The 22,677-nt window shown below is 49.3% G+C and overlaps 1 protein-coding gene across 1 annotated transcript in view; it reads right to left on the reverse strand.

Moving 5' to 3' along the window:
* The window catches only part of LOC102547234 (uncharacterized), a 42,334-nt gene that overhangs the window by 10,056 nt on the left and 9,601 nt on the right, over positions 1-22,677 (reverse strand). The window contains exons 3-6 of the mRNA XM_063271911.1: positions 13,059-13,224; positions 11,344-11,425; positions 10,656-11,074; positions 1-9,253 (exon numbers count right to left, since the gene is read on the reverse strand). The exon at positions 1-9,253 is cut by the window's left edge and continues 2,096 nt beyond it. The gene's annotated coding sequence lies outside the window, so the exon portion shown is untranslated. The remainder of the gene's footprint in view (positions 9,254-10,655; positions 11,075-11,343; positions 11,426-13,058; positions 13,225-22,677) is intronic.

Below are 22,677 nucleotides of genomic sequence, written 5' to 3' on the forward strand. Positions count from 1 at the left end.
CTGCCCCAGCCTCCTGGAATGACAGTTCTGTGCCATGACACTTGACTCTTCTCTGGGTTTGAAAGAGGAAAACTTCAGGAGTTGAGAAGGGTCCCAGAAGTCTTTCTGATCTTGTAACTACACTGGGAACCTTGGGCGTGTTTTATAACCATGTGGGCAGAAGTGACTTCTCATGCGATCTGTGCCCATTCACAAGGGCACATTTATCTCCCTCTGCTTGTGTGTGTGTGTGTGTGTGTGTGTGTAGAGAGAGAGTGTGTGTGTGCATGAGTGTGTGTGTGTGCATGAGTGTGTGTGTGTGTAGAGAGACAGTGTGTGTGTGCATGAGTGTGTGTGCACATTTGTGTATATGAATGCAGTCATGCATATAGAGATCAGAGCGACACCAGGGTAGCTGACCCCTCGTCTTTGGGGGATGCTCTTCTCTCTTACTCCTCTTACCCTGGGAGAGCTAGGGATGATGAATGCATACAACCCAAGCTGGCTTTACCCATGTCCAGGGTCCTGACACTCAAGCAGGAACGGCTGTGCTCCCTCTTCCTCTACAGAGCCTTGAGAAAGGCCCCACAGCCCAGCAGCAGCCTTAAAGGAGCCTCTTCCTTCCCACTTGCCCTGCACTCTCGGCAGCCATCTGCCCCACGGCTTCCAAACTCCCTGACATTAAACAAAAGCGAGACCAAGCTTTTCCCTAATTGAGGATCATAATCAAGAATCTGTCATGGGGTCGCTTAGGAATTAATTCAGCTTGATGGCTCTTCAGACCTTTACTAAGGAACGGCATGTTCTCCCTGACACCGCCATGTCCCGTTTCATCCCATATTACCTCCCTAACAAGGCTGTGTGTGCTCCGCTCAAAGCTCACAAATTAAAAAGCGGGCAACGATCCTGCAGCTCTCTCCTTGGATTACAGTGACGGGCTCGTCTCCAGGCTTCCAGATCTTTCTGTGCAAGCTGAATTGGGTTCCAAATGCAACTTCCTGTTTGATCTCTTGGACCATAACCTCCTCCTCGTGTGACACTCACTGTCATTATGCTACATTTAATCAACTAGTAAATAAAATAATTAACTATAAAGGCCCTTCAGCTATTACCTGTCTTGTGGGAGCTGGAGCAGAGTGTTGAATGGTATAGTTAGTGAAGCTTTAGGAAAGTGGTGTGGATGCCTTCAGAACGTATCCCTCTGGCTGCTGAAAGCATGGCTTTGCCTTTAGTAAGAACTCCTGGGTTTCTGGGAAAGGGCGGATAGGGCAGGGACAGTTGTAGACGGACGAGGACATTATCAGTGAATCCCGCTTGTTATTCTGCTACTGAAGCTTCCAATTCCAGACTCCTTTGAAACTGACTTTTTTTTTTATGTAGTCACACATTCATTCATTCATTTAGGGTAGGTCTTATGTAGCCCAGGATGGCCTTAGACTTTCTGATCTCCCTGTCTCCACTTCCCCAGTGTTTATAGGCAAGCACTACCAGGTACGGAGAAGGCAGGGTTTTGCGTGTGCTAAGCAAGCTCTCTACCCACTGACCCACAGGGCCAGTTCAGCAATTGACATTTTGATCCACAACGCTTAGTACACTTGGGTTCCAGCTCCTGCCAGTTGCTGGCACACCTGCAGGCGTGTTATTTTCTGTCTTATACCCCAACTCTCCTTACCTACACCAACCATACAATGGCCTGAAGGGGTTAAGGGTGATACAGAACACAGCAGACCCAGCACTAAGGAGACTAAGGTAAGAGGGTTGCGAGTTTGAGACCAGCCCATTTCTGACCTCTTAGATTTGAGTGGCTTTTCCTTGCACTGAAGTCTAGTGCCGTTCTAAAGTGCCTGTCTTTAGTGCCGGGGAGATGGCTTGGTCTGTCGGCAAAGTACAAACGTGTACGTTTGGTGTACAAACATGAGTATTAAAAACTATTTTTTAAAAGAATCCTAGCATGGGGTTTCTTCCCCACTTTAGGCCATTTATGCTCCAGAATGAAGCACGCAGGGCCTCAGGCAGCACAAGAGCTGGGCAGCTGCCTGCCCTCCATGCTGTTAGAATCTATTTTTCCATGGATAACCCAAGTTATTACTTACCAAGTTCCATTTGGGCTGCTCCAATTGGCCAATCCACAGGGCTACATTTTTATGGCTCAGATAACCCAGCTCTCTGTTTTCCTCTCCCTGCCCTTTCTTCTTCTATCCCAAGGTGACTTCTCCCAAGCCTGCCAAACCTTAACCCCACCTTTGTCTCTTCTGCCCAGATATTGTCTGTCGGCATCTTTATTCACTAACCAGAATTAACTTGGGGCAGTGTCGCTCAATATCTTACTTATAGACTCCTGCGAACTCTCTCATCTCTGGGGTACCAGTCTTAGGAGCCCCAAATTAGCCAGCATAGGTAACACACTACATTAGTACCTGAGTTCAGACACTCAGCACCCATGTAGAAAAGGCCCAGCCTGGTGGCACTCGCATTTATCTCAGTGTCGGGGTGGGAGGAGATGGTGGATGCCTGGGTTTGCTGGCTGTTGGCCAGCTCTAGAGAGTGAGAGACTTTGTCTTAAGAATTAAGGTGGACAGGATCTAAGGACTGCCACCTAGGGTTGTCCTCTACCCTACACACACACACACACACACACTCCCACATACACATGCACACATGCACATACATGTACTCATGCATGCACACCCACACACACACACACACACACACACACACATACACACATCATCACAATTATGATTGTAAGCACCTAGCTTACAGGCTCAACCCCTTATCCTGCTTCTGCAGTCTCTGATTCTTATCTGTGGGAAATCACAAGGCCCTGTGGTGTGAGGATCCCACCCCCGACCCCGGGCAGAGGTACCTGCTGAAACAGGAAGTGTTTATCCACACAGTAAGACCGAGACTGCCAGCAAAAGCGGAGAAAAGTAAAGAAGAAAAGTATGCGTGCTTCGGCATGGACTGATTTTCATAAAATTAACATGATAGTGTATAATAATGTTCCCAATATAACGTCTTTTCCCAATTAATATTTATAACCTAGCACGGATTAAATCATACTTTTGTGATTATGTTAATCATCGTTTTTAAGCCTTATTCAGGGCCAAAGATAACGGCTGCCTGCGCTTTTTGCTTTGTTTTGTTTCCTTTTCTTTTTTGAGAGAGTCTCCCTACGTAGCCCAGGCTAGCCTCAAACTCTCAATCCTTTCGCCTCGGCCTCCAGTGTGCAGGGATTACATGCACATGCTGTCGTGCCTGGCTTTTTCTTTTGTTGGGTTTTGTCTTTCGAATGTTCTAGTGACATTCGGCATTCTTCCGAATGGGAGCCATTGTGACTTTAATAATGGGGACACACATTCACGTAGGCATCTGCCCCTGAAACCGAAGTCTTCTTAGACACCTGGTTCAAAACGGCTTTCGGGTTTTTATTTTATCCTCCTAGAAGCTTCCCTCTTTTGCACACATTAAACATGATTAAAATGGGAGATACATCCCCTCGGCTCCCACTGCCCTCCAGGACTTCTGTCTCATGGCAGGACCGCTGCCTCCTGGGATATAGGTCTTTAGCGAGCATGAGAGAGCAGGGTGTCCAGCAGGCTAATGCAGGCAGAGTTGCACCGTGCACGCCGCCTGTCTGCTCTCCCCTATTACTTGGCGTACAGGCTCTGTCTGACACCCTAGTTTCGTTCACAGAAGCTGCACGCTCCACCCCTCAGCACAGGAAGTGGAGCCGGAAGCTGCATCCAGTCTGTGGGCTGGCAGTGGGCAAACCTCACCGCTCTTCCTTTCCCAGCGACAGATTTTTTTTCGTCCTTTTAAGGACTGAAGAGATGGCTCAGTGCCTGTGTAAGCACAAGGACCTGAGTTTGGATCCTCAGCTCCCACATTGCACCTCAGAGTGCTCAGGGGAAAAAAAAAGGATCTCCTGAGTGCTCAACCCTAAGTGGGACATCTACGTCAAACCCTCCTGCACGGCTCAGGGAACATCACGGAAGCCGGGCAGAAGATGGAGAAGAGAACTGTGAAACACTGGCTTTTGGACATGACCATGGTACCTGTGATCCCTCAGCCGCTGTGGTTACCTGCACCCAGTCAAGCCAGACCTCATTCCAGCATGGAGTGGGAAGGAGTTCACAGGCTCCAGTCTCGTCCACGATAGGAGGCGAAGGCTGCAGGGGGAGGAGTCAGTTTTCTTCAAGGGCTTAGCAACTGCTCCAGCCCCACACTCGTGGATATGAGTTATAATAACTGGAGTCAGCCTCTTATAGCAAAATAAGAAGACATGGAGTTGGCAGGGGGCCATGATAGAGGGTTTTGGAAAGGGGAATTAGAGGGTGGATCGGATCAAATTTTATTGTATACATGTATGAAATTCCGAAAGAATAAATAATATTGATATCTTAAAGCCGGGTGCCAAGCATGCATCTTTAATGCCAGCACTGAGGGGTACAGACAGGTGGATTCCTGTGGCTCACTGGCCAGCCAGCTTAGTTGAATCTATGAGCGCTAGGCTCAGTGAAAGACCCTGCCTTAAGAACTAAGGTGGAGAACTATCAATGGAGGAAGACCGTTAACCATCAACCTCCACACTTGTGCACATACACGCATGCATGCTTGCATGCACATCAGCACATACGTAAGTGGAGGAGAGATCACATGACCCCTCTCCTGAATCCTGAGTTGGCCAGCTGTGAGACAATGTCACCAGCCAGGCAGCTCAGTAGCAATATGTCACGCTGTTGGGGGGATCTGAAGTCCAAGGTCATGGGGTCTCAGCTTGGTCCCTACAGAGGACTGGAAAGGGATAGATGTGTTTTCTCATCTCCCAGTCACTTGCCACCAATCTTCGATGACCCTTCATTTGTGCAACTTAGGGGAAGCAGGCTTTATGGTGGCTCACAATTCCAGGTTACTGTTCATCACGTCTGGTAAGGCAATGCAGGGGTTTAAGGCAACCACATCCTACCCATGGTGAGGAAGAGAGAGAAATGAGTAAAGGTGCACCTAGCAGTCAGGGGGCTCTCTCTACCCTTGTCCATGCAGGCCCCTAAACAAGGGGTTGCTGATGGCCACTTTCAGGTTGGGGCTTTGCACGTGAGTTCAGGCAATCAAGACAAGCCTCAACCCACCCACTACCCAGCTCCCCCCAACATGAACACAAGCCGAGTGGAACTGGATAATCTCTCAGCGAGCCTCTTCTCCCAGGTGACTCCCAGGTATGTCAGCTGGACAATTAATACTGACACTTCATAGGGGGACATGAATGCTGGGACTCCCCTGTCTCTTGGCCCCTTCGTCTTTACTCCAGGACCCCACCCAATAGGGTGGTCCTGCTCACTCTGAGGGTAGATCTTCCCACCTCAGTTCACCCAATCTAGAAACTCCCTCATAGACATGCCCAGAGGTCCCTGCTCCCTCATCCCGTCACCTACTTACCCCTACCCCTCCACCCTTACAACAACCCCCTCCACAACATGACTCTAAATCCCATAAATTGACAATTAGAATGAACCACCACAGGGCCTGCCTAAGGACCTTGTCTTAATTTGGTTATATGCAAAGAACTTATTTCCCAATAAGGCTGCATTCCAGGCCTCAGGGGTTAGAATTTCATCATTATTGAGCACATGATTACATCTAAAACAGTCCCCTCCTCTCTCTTCCCATGGAGAGGAGAGGGGTGACACAGGATTATAAATAGGTTATTGAGATTCTCTGAGACTCCAGAGAAAGCCCCAGGGCAACCCAGAGGGGACTCTGAAAATAAAGACACCCAGGGCTGCCTTCAGGCTGGAGATAGCATGGGTGCCCTTGTGCCCTGTTTGGACAGATGCCACTGAGGGTGGATGTGACTCAGACCAGCACCCTCTCCAGCAGAGGGCTTCTCACCCACTCTCTCTACTGCCTGGTCCACTTAGAAATAAGTTGTCTCCACCTTATGACCATACCACCACAGGCTAAACTGCTCTAACTAAGTTTTACCTGGCATGGTGGACTGGAAGCCCTCTGGAAGCTAAATTAAACCTTTCCTGGGTTTGCAAAGACAGCTCAGTTAGTAGACTACTTCCTCCGCAAAACCAGGGACTGAGGTCCAATCCCTGCACCCATATAAACCTTTGCGTGGTGCCATACACCTGTAATCCCAGAGCTGGGTAGGCAAAACTGAGAGGATCCCTGGGGCTCCCTAGGCCAGCAAATCTAGCTGAATTAGCAAGGCCCAAGTTTGGTGGGGAATCGTGACTCAGAAACTAAGACAGAAACTGACTAAGGAAAACTCCTGATGCTGGATGACAGTGGCACAGACCTTTAATCCCAGCACTAGGAGGGCAGAGGCAGGCAGATCTCTGTGGGGTCGAGGCCAGCCTGGTCTACAGAGTGAGATCTCTGGTCAAGGCTATACAGAGAAATCTTGTCTTAGAGAAACAAAAGAAGAAAAAGAAAAAAACAAGAAGACTCCTGATGTCAACATCTGGCCTCTCGACATGTGCTCTCTCTGTCTCTGTCTCTGTCTCTGTCTCTGTCTGTCTCTCTGTCTCTCTGTCTCTGTCTCTGTCTTTCTCCCAACCCACCAACAAAAATACACATACATAAATCAAGCCTCTCTTCCGTTAAGTTGTTTCAGTCAGGTGAGGCACGTTTAGGCCACGGCAATGGGAAAGTAATAACGCCGTGCATAAATATTTATCAGGTTAATTAATTAGCCCACTCAGCAAAACCCCACAACAGAGGACTTCATGGGAAATCTGTGGTACACTCATATCAGCTGTTAAAACATAGACACAAAAGGAGAGAAAGGAGACAATGTGTTTCTGTCCTCTGAAGGCTCAGGAAGATTGACTGCCCCGCTGTAAAACAGCTGAGTGTCTGGAGAGACACCAGGAAGCCATTTTTATCCCAGTGAGACCACAACTCATGGGTTGGGAGGATTTAGTAAATGAGCCCCTGGTGGGATGAGAACAAATGTGCTCTCCCGTGCTGGGCCTGACCCTGCCACCTCTGTTGGGGGAGAAATGATGTCCCCTCATACAGGTGGAGTGTCAGTACTGTCTGCCTGGGCTGCATCCCAGGTTTATATTCCTGATGTGTGTCCCAAGCCAGTGGAAGGGAGGGCAGGAGCTGGGGTGACAAGCTGGCCCTTAAATGTTCCTGTATAAGTTACTCTGTGCGTGCATGCGTGCATGTGTGTGTGTGTGTGTGTGTGTGTGTGTGTGTGTGTGTGTGTGTGTGTGTACCTGCTATGGCTTGGCTTGTGGAGTTCAGAAGACAATCATAGATGTCTATCCCCACTCCCCACCTCGTTCCAGGCCAGCTCCTTCTGTCCTCTGCTGCTATACGCACCAGGCTAGCTGGCCTGTGCGATCCCAAGGCTTCTCCTGCAACAGATGAACAGAAACACACTCTCTGGTCTGGCTTTAGTCGGGTTCCAAGGGTTCGAACCCAGGGCCTCATATTTGGGAAGCAGGCACTTTAACCCCTAAGACATTTCCCCATCTCCTGAATTAGTGACTTGGACTATCGCCATGACAAAGACCCAAGGAAGATGGAGCGACTTCCTGAGAGGAAGTATTCCTTTCAGACAGCAGTTTCTCTGTTTCCAGTCCACAGTTCATGCCCCCACCATGCATGTGGGCAGAACATGACGGTGGTGAAAGTTTGTGACGGAGGAACTTCTTCATGGTGGACAGGAAGCCCAGAGACAGACAGGAAACAGGGACTGGGTGAGATCTTCAATGCCTATCTCTCTACCCTACCTCCTCTAGCCGGTCCCACCACCTCCCAAAACAGTGCTCCTGTCTTGGCACCGAGTGTTGGAATTAGAAGCTGACAAGGTGAGTGACCCCTGTGGAGACCCCTCCCTGCCTCCCACCTCTAATGAGGCGGAGTCTCTGGTTTGCTGCTGTGTGTGCTAAGCCAGGAATCCTCCTGTCTCTGCCTCCCATCTCATCACAGACGCGTTCAGATTTGTGTGGGTTGTGGTCTCAGGTCCTTACATTTAAGTGACCAGAGCTTTAATCACTGAGTCTTCCCCCACCCCTATTCTCCTCTTTAACTCACCCATGAGCATATTCAGCATGGATATCACAGAGGGTAATGTCACTTTACAATGTCTGCATGTTGGATACACCCACAACTCAGGTAGGAGTGCAGGCCCCCTGTGCCTCATAGAACAGAAGCTAAGAACTTACATAAGCTCCCTTTCCACCCCTTCTGCCACAAGTCCCCACTGTGGGCTCTCATGTGGGAATGAGAGGATCCACAGACCGAGTCTCTCAAGCAGCCAAGATGGCGGGTGTGTATTTCCCATCTGCCCTCAACAACTTTCAGACTTGTATCTGTCAGTGATATTTGCTGCTGTCCCACAACAAAGACACCCTCAGCCAAGAGGAAAATGCATCTCTGACAGTGACTGCAAGACCGGCTGTACCACCTTAAAATTCCACTCTTGGTCCTAACCCTGGGCATGACTTGGGACATGAGACGGGCATCCAGGTATCCAGAGACCTTCAGTACTTTCATTGTATCTAAGTCCTAAACAGTAGACGGAGCCAAAAGCCACCTGCTGGGGAGGTGCACCTCCCTTCAGCTCCTGTGGCCTTCTGTTCCCAGCCCTGTTGCTGGAAAGTAAATGTTACACTGTGAATTCTCTCCTAACACATCAGTGGTCCATGACCAGGGCTTCATCCCCAGCAGAGAGGCCCATCCATCACTGCCAGTAAGTGGGATGCAGGTTTTCAGAGTTCTTGGCAAAATTCAGTTAACTCAAAGCCTGCACCTGTTCCGGGACACATTGCCAGGGCGGGAGGATTCAGGGACGAGGAGCTGGGTCTGAGCTGCCCTTCTTGAAGGTGATGAGAATAGCACTCCATACAGTGGACAGTCTGGGAGGTATCAGCCCAGAGTCGGGAGCAACACTCTACAGGAGGTGCACCTAGATAGGAAGAATTCACACAGCCTGTTGCCAGGACTTTTCTCAGGAAATAACACAAGCTACTGAGGAGTAGAGGGGGCTTCCAAAGTGCAGGCATGCGAAATGACAGTCTCTCAGTCTGCTGAATGGAAAAGAGAGCCCACCGTGGGGTCCTGGCAGCTTTGCACCCTAGGGACAGCTGTCTCTGAGGACAGCATTTGACCAAAGAAGAACTCAGGCCCTCAGAACATTTGCCACTTCTGCTTCTGCTTGCAAAAGCGTCATACCTGGGCTGTGGAAGATGGCTCAGTCAACAAAGTTCTTTCTGGCCAAGCAGGAGAGCCTGTGTTCCACCCCCAGCACCTACGAGAACAAAAACAAATGAGCATTGTAACCCCAGAACTGGGGAGGCAGAGGCAAGAGGGTCCCTCAGACAGACTGACTAACTAGCCATCTTAGCCTACGTAGTGAATTCCAGATTCAGCGAGCAACCCTGTTTCAAATAAACGAGGTAGAAACTGGAGGTGGCTAGGTGGATGAAGATTTTGCCACATATGCGTGGAGAACAGAATCTGGATCCTTGGCACCCAGAACAGCCAGGCAAGACGGCACATAGTGGCAGGTTCAGTGGAGGACACAGAGACAGTTGGATCTTTGGCCAAATTCCAGATTTTAGCAAAAGACCTTGTCTCAAAAGTAAAATGGAGACGATCAAGAGAGACACCCAAAACTAACCTCTCATCTCCACACACACACAAACACATATACCACACGGCCAAGTAAATAAATAAAAACCTAACATGATATATGGCTGCTAAAGAATCAAACTCACACACATGAATGCATACACACACGCACATGCACACACATATGCATGCACACACACACAAACACACACACCATAACTAAGGTTTGCCCTCATTCCCCAGGACATGTTACAGGTGTGACATTGACTTCCTTGGGAGAAAGTCATGCTGAGTGTCACACTTAAATGAATTAGGAATACCAAAGTCCACCTGTGTTCTGGCCCAGCTCAAGATAGTAGGTCCCTGCTTTTCAGATATATGGTTGCTGCCTCTGCTGCAGTGTATGAGGACAAAATAGTAAATATTATCTCCATCTTCTCTGGCCATCGGGGGAGGACGGACAGAAAAGGAGGTCGTAATTCTCTTTGCCAAAGTGAAGTCACCTTGCAGCTATTTTCCCATCCCGACCTTGATGCTCAGTGCTTTCCGATTGGTCTTCAGCTGTTTTGAAAGAAACAGGCTGCAAAGAGTTAGGTGTTAAAGTAGCCGTCAGTGTTCCTCTTAGCTGGGTTGTAGCTGAGAACGGAAGAAAAAGAGCTGGGAGGGAGGGAGGGAGGGAGGAAGGGAGGGAGGGAAGCCCTGGTACCCAGCACCAGCATAAACTGGACTGGTCCTGCAGGCCTGTAATCTCAGCACTTAGAAGGAAGGGGCAGCAGGATCAGAAGTTTAAGATCGTCCTTGGCTACATAAGCAGTTTGAGACCAGCCTGGACTACAAGATGCTAGCTTGCTCAAATGGATGAAGGAATGGATGGGTGGGTGGATGGATAGATGGATGATGGACAGACAGATGGACAGATGGATGAGCAACCCAATGCCCCCTGCTGAGTGGGCTCTCACAAGGCTTACTGGTCCCTCTGCCTCTAACTGACATACACCTGCCAGCAAACTTCCATAGGATCGATTGATTTGGCTCTAGACTTGGTCATGACCTCGGCAATGTCCCCCATTCTGAGATACCTGTTTTGGTGGCCTCTGTTACTGTCATAAAAGACTTTCTTGGCTTGTCGTCCACGTTGCCCTTCAAATCACATGTCCTTTAGGTATTTTCCCAACATGTCACATATCCCGGGCCTCCTTAGCCCAGATCAGTTCCCTCTGGCGGGGGTCTGTCTGTTCCTGGTTCTAAGGCTTCTGAGTGTGCCTCTTCAGCGTCCTGATAACACTGAGGCCCCAATATCTCTCCAGGAGACCACTCTGTTCCTCGTTCACCATTCCTCCGATGCTCCCCTGGCTGATCCAGCTGCCCATGTCTGCAGCGATTTTACGAGGCTTCCAACTTCAACCATTTAATAAATTACAGACTTCTGCTTGAATTTCCATAGGAAGTCTGCAATTAGCTGTGGGGGCATTTTGTTAAAACTTCTCTGTGGAAGATGCTGGAGGAAAAAGAGGATAAATTCTCATATTGTATTGTACTCCTGGGAAAGCACACACAGTTCCTCGCCTCCACATCGCCCCCCACCGCACTGCCATCAACCAAATTTCCCCTCTCTTTTGGCCAGCTGGTTCTTCTGAGCCTCGGAATTCGTTTTCAGGGTCCAGAGCAGTTTCCAACATCCCCATCTCCATCAGGAGGGTCTTACTTGCCCGAGTTAGTTTTGCTCACATTGTAACATGCTTGAGAATAAACGTGAATCTTACTCACCGCTGTGACCTGCGTTCCACCAGCAAGTGGCAATCACAACTGAATTAGCATCATTCACGAAACTCGCTCTTGTATTTCGGAGCTGTTGAGAGACATCACACAAGATGAAACTGGGCTCAACGAAAGCGCTATACCAAAGCGTTGTTAGATTAGGGTCTCCCAGTAAGAGAGTCCCTTGGATCTAGAACCTTAGAAGTAGCATTTGTCTCGGCCTCCAAGGACCATCACAGTTCTGCCATCTGTCTCTCTAAATCCCTGGCAGGTGGGCAAAGACTGGGTTCACAGGATGGCTCCATGCCCGTTAGAAATATGAACACTGTAAAGAAATCTCTGGCTCTTTCCAAGGCTGCCCGAAAGGACTAGGGTTGTCAAGGAAGAACTCTGTACTTGACTCAACAAGGTTATTCTCCATTTATTTCCCCGAAAGCAATCAGGCTCTGTACTCTAGGGAAGGGAGCAGGGGAGGACATCCACGGAAACTCCTAGGGGTCTCACCAGGGCTGGGGGATAGGCTTTGCAAGATCCCTGCTTTCTTGGAGCTTCCAAAGCAACAGATAACAGAGCCCACGGGAGAACTCACAGGGAGAGAGGCTTCCTTGAGAACTGGCACAGGAGTCACACACAAGAGCTGGGACTCCCCTTCAGGATGGAGGTCTGTCGAGGACTCATTTCCTGTCTTACTCTGTTTCTCTTTGTGGTGCTGGGGCTGTTACTTGGTACCCTGTACATGGTAGGCAGGTTCTCTGCTGCTAAGCCATACTCCAGCCCCTCACTGGGGGATTCTAGGCAGGGGCTCCACCACTGAGCCATGCCCCCAGACCCTCACTGGGGGATTCTAGGCAGGGGCTCTACCACTGAGCCACGCCCCCAGCCCCTCACTGGGGAATTCTAGGCAGGTGCTCTACCACTGAGCCACGCCCCAGCCCCTCACTGGGGGATTCTAGGCAGGACCTCTACCACTGAAGCATGACCCTATGCCAGGCTTGAGGTCTAATAACTTCTGAGAAATTATTACATTTGGGGTATAAGAACTTGTGCCCCAAGTCAGATCTGGCCACCTATTCTCAATAAGCCAATAAAAGAGCCAAATCAATAGTGAGAAGCAGAAATGGGAAATGTATTGATGTATTCAATGCGAGCACATTGAGAAAAGGGTCAAGGAGATTTGGTGAGAACGCCCTCCCCCCCCCCCCGCCCCAGTCTCTCTCTAAGGCCCTAAAATGAGATCAAATTTTCAATAGAGGCCAAGGATATGCATATCTAAGTAGTTCCGTCTGTCAAGGTGTGGTCCCACCCACCATTGAAACATCCTTAGCTGGGCTTCAGCCTCCCAGGGTAAGGAAGTCTGGCCTGGGTAAACCTCCTTGGAAACAAGTTCCCCACCAGGTGGGGCCTTTTCCTCCTTCCAGCATGAGATTCTATGGAAATCCCCATTTCCTCCAGGCCCATTGTTTCAATAGTCTGATAAGTGAGTATCTCGTTAGAATACTTTGTTTCTTCCCGGCTGGTTACAAAGTGGAGAGTCTGTACCTGTCTGAAATTAACTCAAGCAGTTGACTGGACTTTCTCTCGGGCCTCATCTAGGAGTTAATCTCCCTTTTCTTATTTAACACATATAGATTTCCTGGAATACCAGTAAGCCTTAAAACAAGTCATTAGAAATTTTGTGGCTCAGTCCTGTCTGTTCCTTTCTGCATAACTTCAGGGAAACTTACCTTATTCTTCCATTAGTGACTGCCCTGCAGGAACTCCTCGAAGACCCAGAACATTTCTGCTCACCACCTCCAGACTCCTCGTTCCCAGGCAGGAATGGTTAGATGTCAGAGATCCCTTAACCATGACAGAAAGTTCTGGAATTGGGAGATCCTGGGATGAATTGTCCTGTATAGCAAGGAAAATTATGTTATTGTTGATTTGTGTGTGTGTGTGTGCGCGCGTGCACTTGTGCATGTGGGTACATACTCACACGCATGCTCACGAGTGCACAAAGACGCATGCATGCACATGTGTTATATGGGGGCCAGAGGATAATCTTGGCTGTCATTCCTCCGGCACCACCAATCTTTTGAGCCAGGGTCTCTCACTAGCCTGGAGTTCCCCAGGGAGGCCAGGCTGAATGGAAAACTCCAGAGATTCCCCCCTGTCTCCCCCTCTCCAGTGTTGAGACTAGGATGCAAGACTGAAACCAGAGGACGGCATAAGCTACCGTCTTAGTTGAGTTTCTATTGCTGCGATGAAGTACATGACCAAAAACCAAGCCGGGGAGGAGAGGGCTTCTTTGGCTTATGTTTCCATGTTCGTCATTGAAGAAAATCAGGACAGGAACTCAAACTGCTCACTGGTTTGCTCCTCATGGCTTGCTGAGACTGTTTTCTTACAGAACCCAGGACCACCAGCCCAGGATGGCACCACCCACAGTGAACTGCACCTGCCCCCATCAATCGTTAATTAAGAAGATGCCTTAGAGCTGGATCTTATGGAGTCATTTTCTCCATTGAGGTTTCCCTCCTTTCATATAACTCTAGCTTAAGTCAAGTTGACATAAGACTAAACACATAGCTACAAAGGCCACCCCTAGTGTCCCAATTCCACCAGCTAGGAGTTATGTCCACAAGGTTGCACAATCCCTCAGACAACCCCACAAGGGGGACCCAGCGTTCAAACACTTGAGCTTGTTGGGAACTGCGATGAGTAGTCTGGGCCACTTGAGGAGACTTCAGGTCTCCTTGGAAACGACCTCTGAGATATCCATGAGGGAGCATCCAGATGGGATTAACTGAGGTAGAAAGACCCAGCCTACCTGTGGACGGCACCATTCTATGGGCTGGAGTGGGAGACTGAATAAAAGGGAGCACAGGAGCTGAGCACCATCTTCCACCTCTGCTTCCTGACTGCGGATGCCGTGTGAGCAGCTGCCTCTGATTCCCGCCTGCTTCTTTGACTTCGCAACTAGAACAGGCTGTGCCCTTGAACTTCGAGCTAAAGTGAACCCGTCCCTTCTTAAATTGCTTCTCTTGAGCATTTAGTCACAATAGCAACAACAGTAACTAATGTAGAGACTGTGGTGGTTTGAATATGCCTGGCCCAGAGAGTACTACTATTTGGAGGTGTGGCCTTATTGGAGTAGGTTTGGCCTTGTTAGAGTAGGTGTGGCCTTGTTGGAGTAGGTGTGGCCTTGTGGAGTAGGTGTGGCCTTGTTAGAGTAGGTGTGGCCTTGTTGGAGTAGGTGTGGCCTTGTTGGAGTAGGTGCCACTGTGAGCATGGGCTTTAAAACCCTCATCCTAGCTGCCTGGAAGCCAGTCTTCTCCCAGAGGCCTTCAGATGAAGATGTAGAACTCTCAGCTCCTCCTGCACCATGCCTGCCTGTATGCTGCCATGCTCCAGCCTTGATGATAATGGACTGAACTTCTGAACCTGTAAGTCAGCCCCAGTTAAATGTTGTCCTTATAAGAGTTGCCTCGGTCATGGTGCCTGTTCACAGCAGTAAAACCCTAAGACAGAGACATTTCACGTTTAAACTCTACCCAGCCCCAAATTTGGGGCCAGCTAAACATGTGTGCATAACACACACATCACTGTCTAGAGCTTCAATTCTCAATATTCCTAATGCTGCAACTCTTAAATACAGCTCCTCATATTGTGGTGACCCCCCAAACCATAAAATTATTTCATTGCTAGTTCATAACTGTAATTTTCCTATTGTTACGAATCATAACGTAAATATCTGATATGCAGGATTTCTGGCGTGTGACCCCTGTGGGGGTCCTGACCCACAGGTTGAGAACCGCCAGTGTGGAGCCACACAGCCTTCGGTCCTCCTGCTCCGGGACCGCAGCCCAGAAGAAGCACAGAGAACCACACGGCACTCAGTTTGCACCTTCACTCTCAGCCGCATAAACATTTGAGTTTTGCTGCCCCAGGCAACAGCTTGTTCCTTTTTAATTAACTTGCCTTTATTGATTTTACACATTCACCAGCAAACACCAACGCACCTTCACATGTGTCTGTGACGTTAGCACTTACCTGGCACTGCGTTCTGGTACACACCTGGTACTCCAGGCCACATATGGTACTCCCTGCTGGGTATGCCTTTTCATTGTAGGGAGGCTCAGAACGTCTCTGTGGGGAACTGGTATGTTGGCTTCTTTCTGTTTTCTAGGATTGGGCGTTAAATGAATGGTGCATGCTAAGATGTGCACGCCCCTATGCTCTCACAGAGAAACTCTAGGCAGGGGCTCTACCACTGAGCCACACCTCCAGCCCCTCACTGGGGGATTCTAGGCAGGGGCTCTACCACTGAGCCACGCCCCCAGCCCCTCACTGGGGGATTCTAGGCAGGGGCTCTACCACTGAGCCACGCCCCAGCCCCTCACTGGGGGATTCTAGGCAGGGGCTCTACCACTGAGCCACGCCCCAGCCCCTCACTGGGGGATTCTAGGCAGGGGCTCTACCACTGAGCCACACCCCCAGCCCCTCACTGGGGGATTCTAGGCAGGGGCTCTACCACTGAGCCACACCCCCAGCCCCTCACTGGGGGATTCTAGGCAGGGGCTCTACCACTGAGCCACGCCCCCAGCTCCTCACTGGGGGATTCTAGGCAGGGGCTCTACCACTGAGCCACACCCCCAGCCCCTCACTGGGGGATTCTAGGCAGGGGCTCTACCACTGAGCCACGCCCCAGCCCCTCACTGTGGGATTCTAGGCAGGGGCTCTACCACTGAGCCACACCCCCAGCCCCTCACTGGGGGATTCTAGGCAGGGGCTCTACCACTGAGCCACGCCCCAGCCCCTCACTGGGGGATTCTAGGCAGGGGCTCTACTACTGAGCCACAGCCCAGCCCCTCACTGGGGGATTCTAGGCTGGGGCTCTACCACTGAGCCACACCCCCAGCCCCTCACTGAGCTGATAGCAGGTGCTTTCACCCATTGAGCCATCTCTTAGGTCCTCCAGCTTATTTTATTTTATTTTATTTTATTTTATTTTATTTTATTTATTTGATGAAAGTTCTCACAGGGAACCTGGCGCCTGCCGATTTTTCTAGATTGATTAGCCAGGGTGGCCTTGCCTCTCTAGCTCTAGGATTACAAGTGTGTATGCTTCTCTTCTCGCTCCTCTTGTGGGTTCTTAGGTATTGAACTCGGGTCCTCATGCTTGTGCAAGCCAGCACTTCAATCTCCCAGGTTCCATAAGTCAACAGACTTTACGGAAAGTATACCTCCATCCCGGTCCCATACTGCCCCACCCCAACCCTCACTGCCACTCCTCCGCCATGCGCTTTAGGTCTTTTAGGGAAAAAGCAACGGCCTCTCTAAGGCAAAGAGAGCTTTGCCAAGGATGGTCTTATCGATCAAAACATCGATCTTCCCAGCACTTGCAGTGCACCCATCGGGCCTGCAGATCAGAGGTATGCCAGTCTCAATTTTTTAATATACACCTGCGTGCATGTGTGTGTCACATACATATCTATATGCACATATACAATTGTATCTACACACATGTGTGGACATGCCCACACTTATATTCATCCTGTTAGTTCTGTGTCTGTGGAGAAGGCAGACAGACATCTCAAAGTTCCTGGCCACGAACCCCGAGTCGACTCAGCTTGGGGAGTGGAGACTAAACATACCAGACACGGAGAAGGGTCTGGAGACGGTACCAGTTAGTTTTCACTGCTGTGACAGAAAGTACCCAACAAAAGCAACTTTATTTCATGGTTTGAGGGTACAGCCCATCATGGCAGGAAGCCCTGGGGTGGGAAGTGTGAGGCGGCTGCTCACACTGCATCTGCAGTCAGGAAGCAGAGAGAAATGGACACCGCTGCTCACTTTCTCCTTCCCCAGCCAGTGTTGTGGTTTGCCTTGGAGTTCTCTCTGAATTTGTAAAATAAAGGCAAAAGCTCGAGATTTGGGCAGAGGGAGGAGTCAGGAGTGAGAGGGGAGGAGTCAGGAGAGGGGAGGAGTCAGGAGGGGGAGGAGTCAGGAGGGGAGGAGTCAGGGGAGGAGAGAGGAAAGGAGCGAGGAGAGAGTTGTCGTGGGAGAAGGAGAAGCTGGAGACCTGGCAAATAAAAGGTGCAAGGGATAAGGGATTTGGGAGCTAGGAATAGGACAGTGTAGGGTGGATCTGCCCAATCTAGACGCTAGATATTAATTGAGTTGCGTTTTCTTTGTACTGGCCGATTCGGGTTGGAGAGGAAACTGCAACAAACTGCAACAAGCCAGGACTCAGCCCACGAGATACTGCTCCCTTCACTCTCCAAGTAAGTCCATCTAAAATCTCCCTCACCGAGATGCTCAGGGGTGTCTCTTAGATGATTCTCGAGCCTCACAGAGATGCCTAAAGGTGGCTTCTAGGTGATTCTAGATCCTCTCAAGTTGACAGTCATTCAAACCATCACTGAGATCCTCCCTATGGGCCAGGGTACAGATCTGGGTGCCAACAAGGCCAAGGCATGGGTGCAGCATATTCCTGTGAGACTGTGTGGGGGTTGGGGAAGATGGCTACAAGCCAAGGGTGCAGTCAGGGTTATCTTCAGCAGCCACAGCTATGAATGCACACCAAGAACACTGATAATCTCTTCAGAGATAGACCAAGGGTCTGTGGGATACCAGATGGGTCTCTACAACACATGAATCCGTGAAGAAAGTATTATCTGGAAGTTCCACTGAGTGGCATGCCCCAGGCTGCTCCTCATGTGGCTTAGGTCTTATCCACATGGCTCCATCACCATGTGGCCTCTGGGGTGCCCTTGGGGGGGTTACACAGAATTAGTTTTGCTGGTTAAAGCCAACCTCAGGCATGTCAGCACTCAGAGTGGGAGAGTGACCAAGATTAGAATTATCGGGTGTCACGGCTCACTCTGCTTGAATCTGTCTATCACAAAAGAAAGTTCATATTTAAAGACACAACAAAGACCCCATTAAACTCCCAGTAGTGACTTCTGCTTATGAACCAAAACTTTGGAGTGGAAGTGTACGTGTAGAACCTCCAGGGCCATTAGACTTCCTTTACTAAAAATTCTGTTTTCAAAGCTAGCCCATCCTCCTTGAAGTGTGTCTCAGAGCTGTCTTTCTTTTTCATGGCTTAGTAATATTTCCATTGTGCGCACTAGTATTACTAAGTATTACTAGGACTAGATTGTACCCATCCACACTTGCATTTGTTGGCCATGCTGGTTGTTTTGAACATTGCGAATGGGACCAATATGGACATTCAGGTACAATCAGCGTGAATACAGGGATTTAAAAAACAGCCACACTCCCAGAAGCAGATCTTAAGTGAAAATGTAGATTCTTTGGTTCTCATATTCCTAATACATATTCCTGGATTATATATTAGAAGTAGATAGAGCCAAGAGCTGTGTGAGGATGTAGACAGTCTGCCAGGTCCTCCTGGCTTTCCTGAGTTTTTTCTGGGCTGAGTCTGATTTTAACAAGGAATCAGAACCAGAAAATGGCTCTGATCAAATCCTTCCCAGGTGTCAAAAGAACACAAATAAAGCCCACTGGTAGGGGCCATTTCCAGGGGTGGGGATGAGTTTGATCTCAGTCCTTCTTTTAAAAGCAGATGTATATACATGCATCCATGTGCACACACACTGACCTTTGTGGGCACACTCAATGATCACACACATACTCACGTGCACACACACTAATTCATGTGCACACACTCATGCCTACACACATATTCATGCCTATACACATACTCATGAGCACATATACATTCATACACACACACATACACATACACACACACACACACACACACACACACACACACACACACACACTGCTGAGCCCAGAGATAACACCATCATTTTCACTACTAAGGATTCCCAAAGAGTTCCCAAGCCCTCTCGGGATGATGCGTTTTCTTTTTTCTCGTTTGTTTGTTTGTTTGTTTGTTTGTTTGTTTGTTTTGCATGTGTGTTTGCAGGTGCATGCATGCCACAGCACACGTATGGAGATTAGAGGGACAACCTTGGGTGTTAACCCTTGCCTTTCACCTTGTTTGAGACAGGGTCCTTCTTTTGTTTTTTGCTGCTGTGTCTGCTAGGCTAGCTAACCCAGGGGCTTCCAAGGGTCTTCCTTTCTCTGCCCTTCACCTCACCACAGAAACACTAGGAAAATATAGATAGATAGATAGATAGATAGATAGATAGATAGATAGATAGATAGACAGGCAGACTGATGATAGATAGATAGATAGATAGATAGATAGATAGATAGATAGATGATAGATAGGTAGTCAGTCAGACAGATGATAGATAGATAGATAGATAGATAGATAGATAGATAGATGATAGATAGATAGGTGATAGATAGATGATAGATAGATAGATGATAGATAGGTAGTCAGTCAGACAGATGATAGATAGATAGATAGATAGATAGATAGATAGATAGATAGGTGATAGATAGATAGGTGATAGATAGATGATAGATAGGAGATAGATAGATAGATTGATTGATTGATAGATAGATAGATGACAGATAGATGATAGATAGATAGATAGATAGATAGATAGATAGACAGACAGACAGACATACAGACAGACATACAGACAGACATACAGACAGATAAGATAGATACTCCCCATCAACTTTGCATGGCTTCTGGGGAATTTGAACTACAGTCCCCACAATTAAGCAGCCATGATTTACCCACTGAGCCATGTACCCGGCTTTGTTTTATCTTTCCAATCCCAGAAATGACAGCATCTGAGAAAACATGAAGATGTAGTCAGAACAAAAAGACCTTAACATCCCCAGCCTCACACCTTTGGTCTCCATGGGTCCACAGAACTGTCATTGTTGCTATATTTTGAAAGAAACATCACCAGCCCCAGGGGCTCCAGAGGTCTGGGGCTTGGAGTTACAACTCAGGATCTCAATAGATTTTGGCTGTTATGCAAAATTAATTATCTTGGTCATTTGAATGTTTTCCTCCAAACATAATATAATCTCATTACAGACTACTCCATACCAGAGTGAATCGCGAGCCAAATTCCATTTAGGAAATTGAAGGTAATTTAGAGTTATATGATTTGAAGAGAGAGAGTGGGGGTGAAAAGGAAGAAACTCCTTTCTTTGCTAAATGCTAATTTGGTCGGACTCCATAATGTAAAAGTGACTTTCATTTGCTTGGGAATTGCTGTAAGCGTAGAGGGCAGCGAAGGCTCAGTTTGAAATGTTTGAGTAAGTTTGCCTGCTGTCTTTGAGAAGAAGTCCTGAGGAGCAGCTGCAAAGGGCACAATTCCAATGGGCTTTCATAAGACAGAATGTGTGTGTTGGCAGTCCATGGGAAACGCAGCTCTTACAGCCATAGACAATGAGGATCCCAGAGACGAGACACCAGGAGAAACACACAGAGGGAAAGCAGCCCCACTGGATGGTTTGGACAAGTAGTTTATATAAGTCTATCAGTCAGCCTCTGTAACAAAAGAACGCATAGTAGGTCATTTACCATTATAAAGGGGTGTGTATTAGCTGGTTTAGCTGCTATAACAAGAAGAGTGTGCATTAGCACATCTGTTACAACAAAAGGGTGTGAACTGGTTCAGCCACAGTAAGAAGGTGTGCATTGGTCAGCCGAGAGTCACATGTCATATGCTCGCTCAGCTCTTGTAAGGAATGTGTGTGGGTTAGTCAGCTCAGCTGCTGGACAAAGCGCTGGGTGATGTAATATTGCAAACCTGTTTTCTCGCAATGTGAGAAGCTGAAGGTGTGAGGTTGGAGCATGTTGGCAGACCCGAGGCCTCATAGACGCTGTCTTCTCACAGCATCCCCATGTGGTCATATCTCTCTCTCTCTCTCTCTCTCTCTCTCTCTCTCTCTCTCTCTCTCTCTCTCTCTCTCTCGTCTGTGTTGTTCTGTCTCCTTTTTACTTCACCGTCTTTGTAAGATTGCATGCATTCAGATTGGATGCAAGTCCAACTCAGTAACTTACTTTTAAGTTAAGTTAAGTTGTCTGTCTGTCTGACTGTCTTCAACATTAGAGATGGAAGCCAGTATTTCTAACATGCCAGGCAAGTACTTCACCACTGAGCCACACCCCAGCCCCTCCCTGGGGGATTCTAGGCAGGGGCTCTACCACTGAGCCACGCCCCCAGCCCCTCACTGGGGGATTCTAGGCAGGGGCTCTACCACTGAGCCACGCCCCCAGCCCCTCACTGGGGGATTCTAGGCAGGGGCTCTACCACTGAGCCACACCCCAGCCCCTCACTGGGGGATTCTAGGCAGGGGCTCTACCACTGAGCCACGCCCCCAGCCCTCACTGGGGGATTCTAGGCAGGGGCTCTACCACTGAGCCACGCCCCCAGCCCCTCACTGGGGGATTCTAGGCAGGGGCTCTACCACTGAGCCACGCCCCCAGCCCCTCACTGGGGGATTCTAGGCAGGGGCTCTACCACTGAGCCACACCCCAGCCCCTCCCTGGGGGATTCTAGGCAGGGGCTCTACCACTGAGCCACGCCCCCAGCCCCTCACTGGGGGATTCTAGGCAGGGGCTCTACCACTGAGCCACGCCCCCAGCCCCTCACTGGGGGATTCTAGGCAGGGGCTCTACCACTGAGCCACACCCCAGCCCCTCACTGGGGGATTCTAGGCAGGGGCTCTACCACTGAGCCACGCCCCCAGCCCTCACTGGGGGATTCTAGGCAGGGGCTCTACCACTGAGCCACACCCCCAGCCCCTCACTGGGGGATTCTAGGCAGGAGCTCTACCACTGAGCCACGCCCCCAGCCCTCACTGGGGGAGTCTAGGCAGGGGCTCTACCACTGAGCCACACCCCCAACCCCTCACTGGGGGATTCTAGGCAGGGGCTCTACCACTGAGCCACACCCCAGCCCCTCACTGAGAGACCCTAGGCAAATGGGTATTTCTGAGCTATACCCCAACCCATAGTTCACATTTTATTTTGAGATAGGGACTTACTAAGTTTCCCAAACTGGACTTGAACTTACACTGTAGCCCTAGCTAGGCTTGTAGTCCTTCTCTCTGAACCTTCTAAGTAACTAAGGTCCCAAGCCTGTGCCGTGACTGTGCCTCTATCGGAAACTATCTCTCCAAGCTCCTGATGGTTTCCAAAGGGTTCTACGTAGATGCCGAACCCTCACTGGAACACTCTGTTCTTCTCGAGGTGAGCGATGCTTGCTCCCGGCCATGACGTTCTGCCTCACCGTGGACCTGGAAGCAGTGTAGGCAACGGACTGAGACTACGGAAACAGTCAGCCATGATACGTCCATCTTCAAGTTCATGTACTCACCGGCTCATCTGGGGCCTATTGTTTTGAGGGACGTTCTGTGTAAGTGTCTCCACTACAGCAGGCAAAGGAA

This window comes from Rattus norvegicus, chromosome 12, assembly GCF_036323735.1.
Source record: "Rattus norvegicus strain BN/NHsdMcwi chromosome 12, GRCr8, whole genome shotgun sequence".
Classification (NCBI taxonomy): domain Eukaryota; kingdom Metazoa; phylum Chordata; class Mammalia; order Rodentia; family Muridae; genus Rattus; species Rattus norvegicus.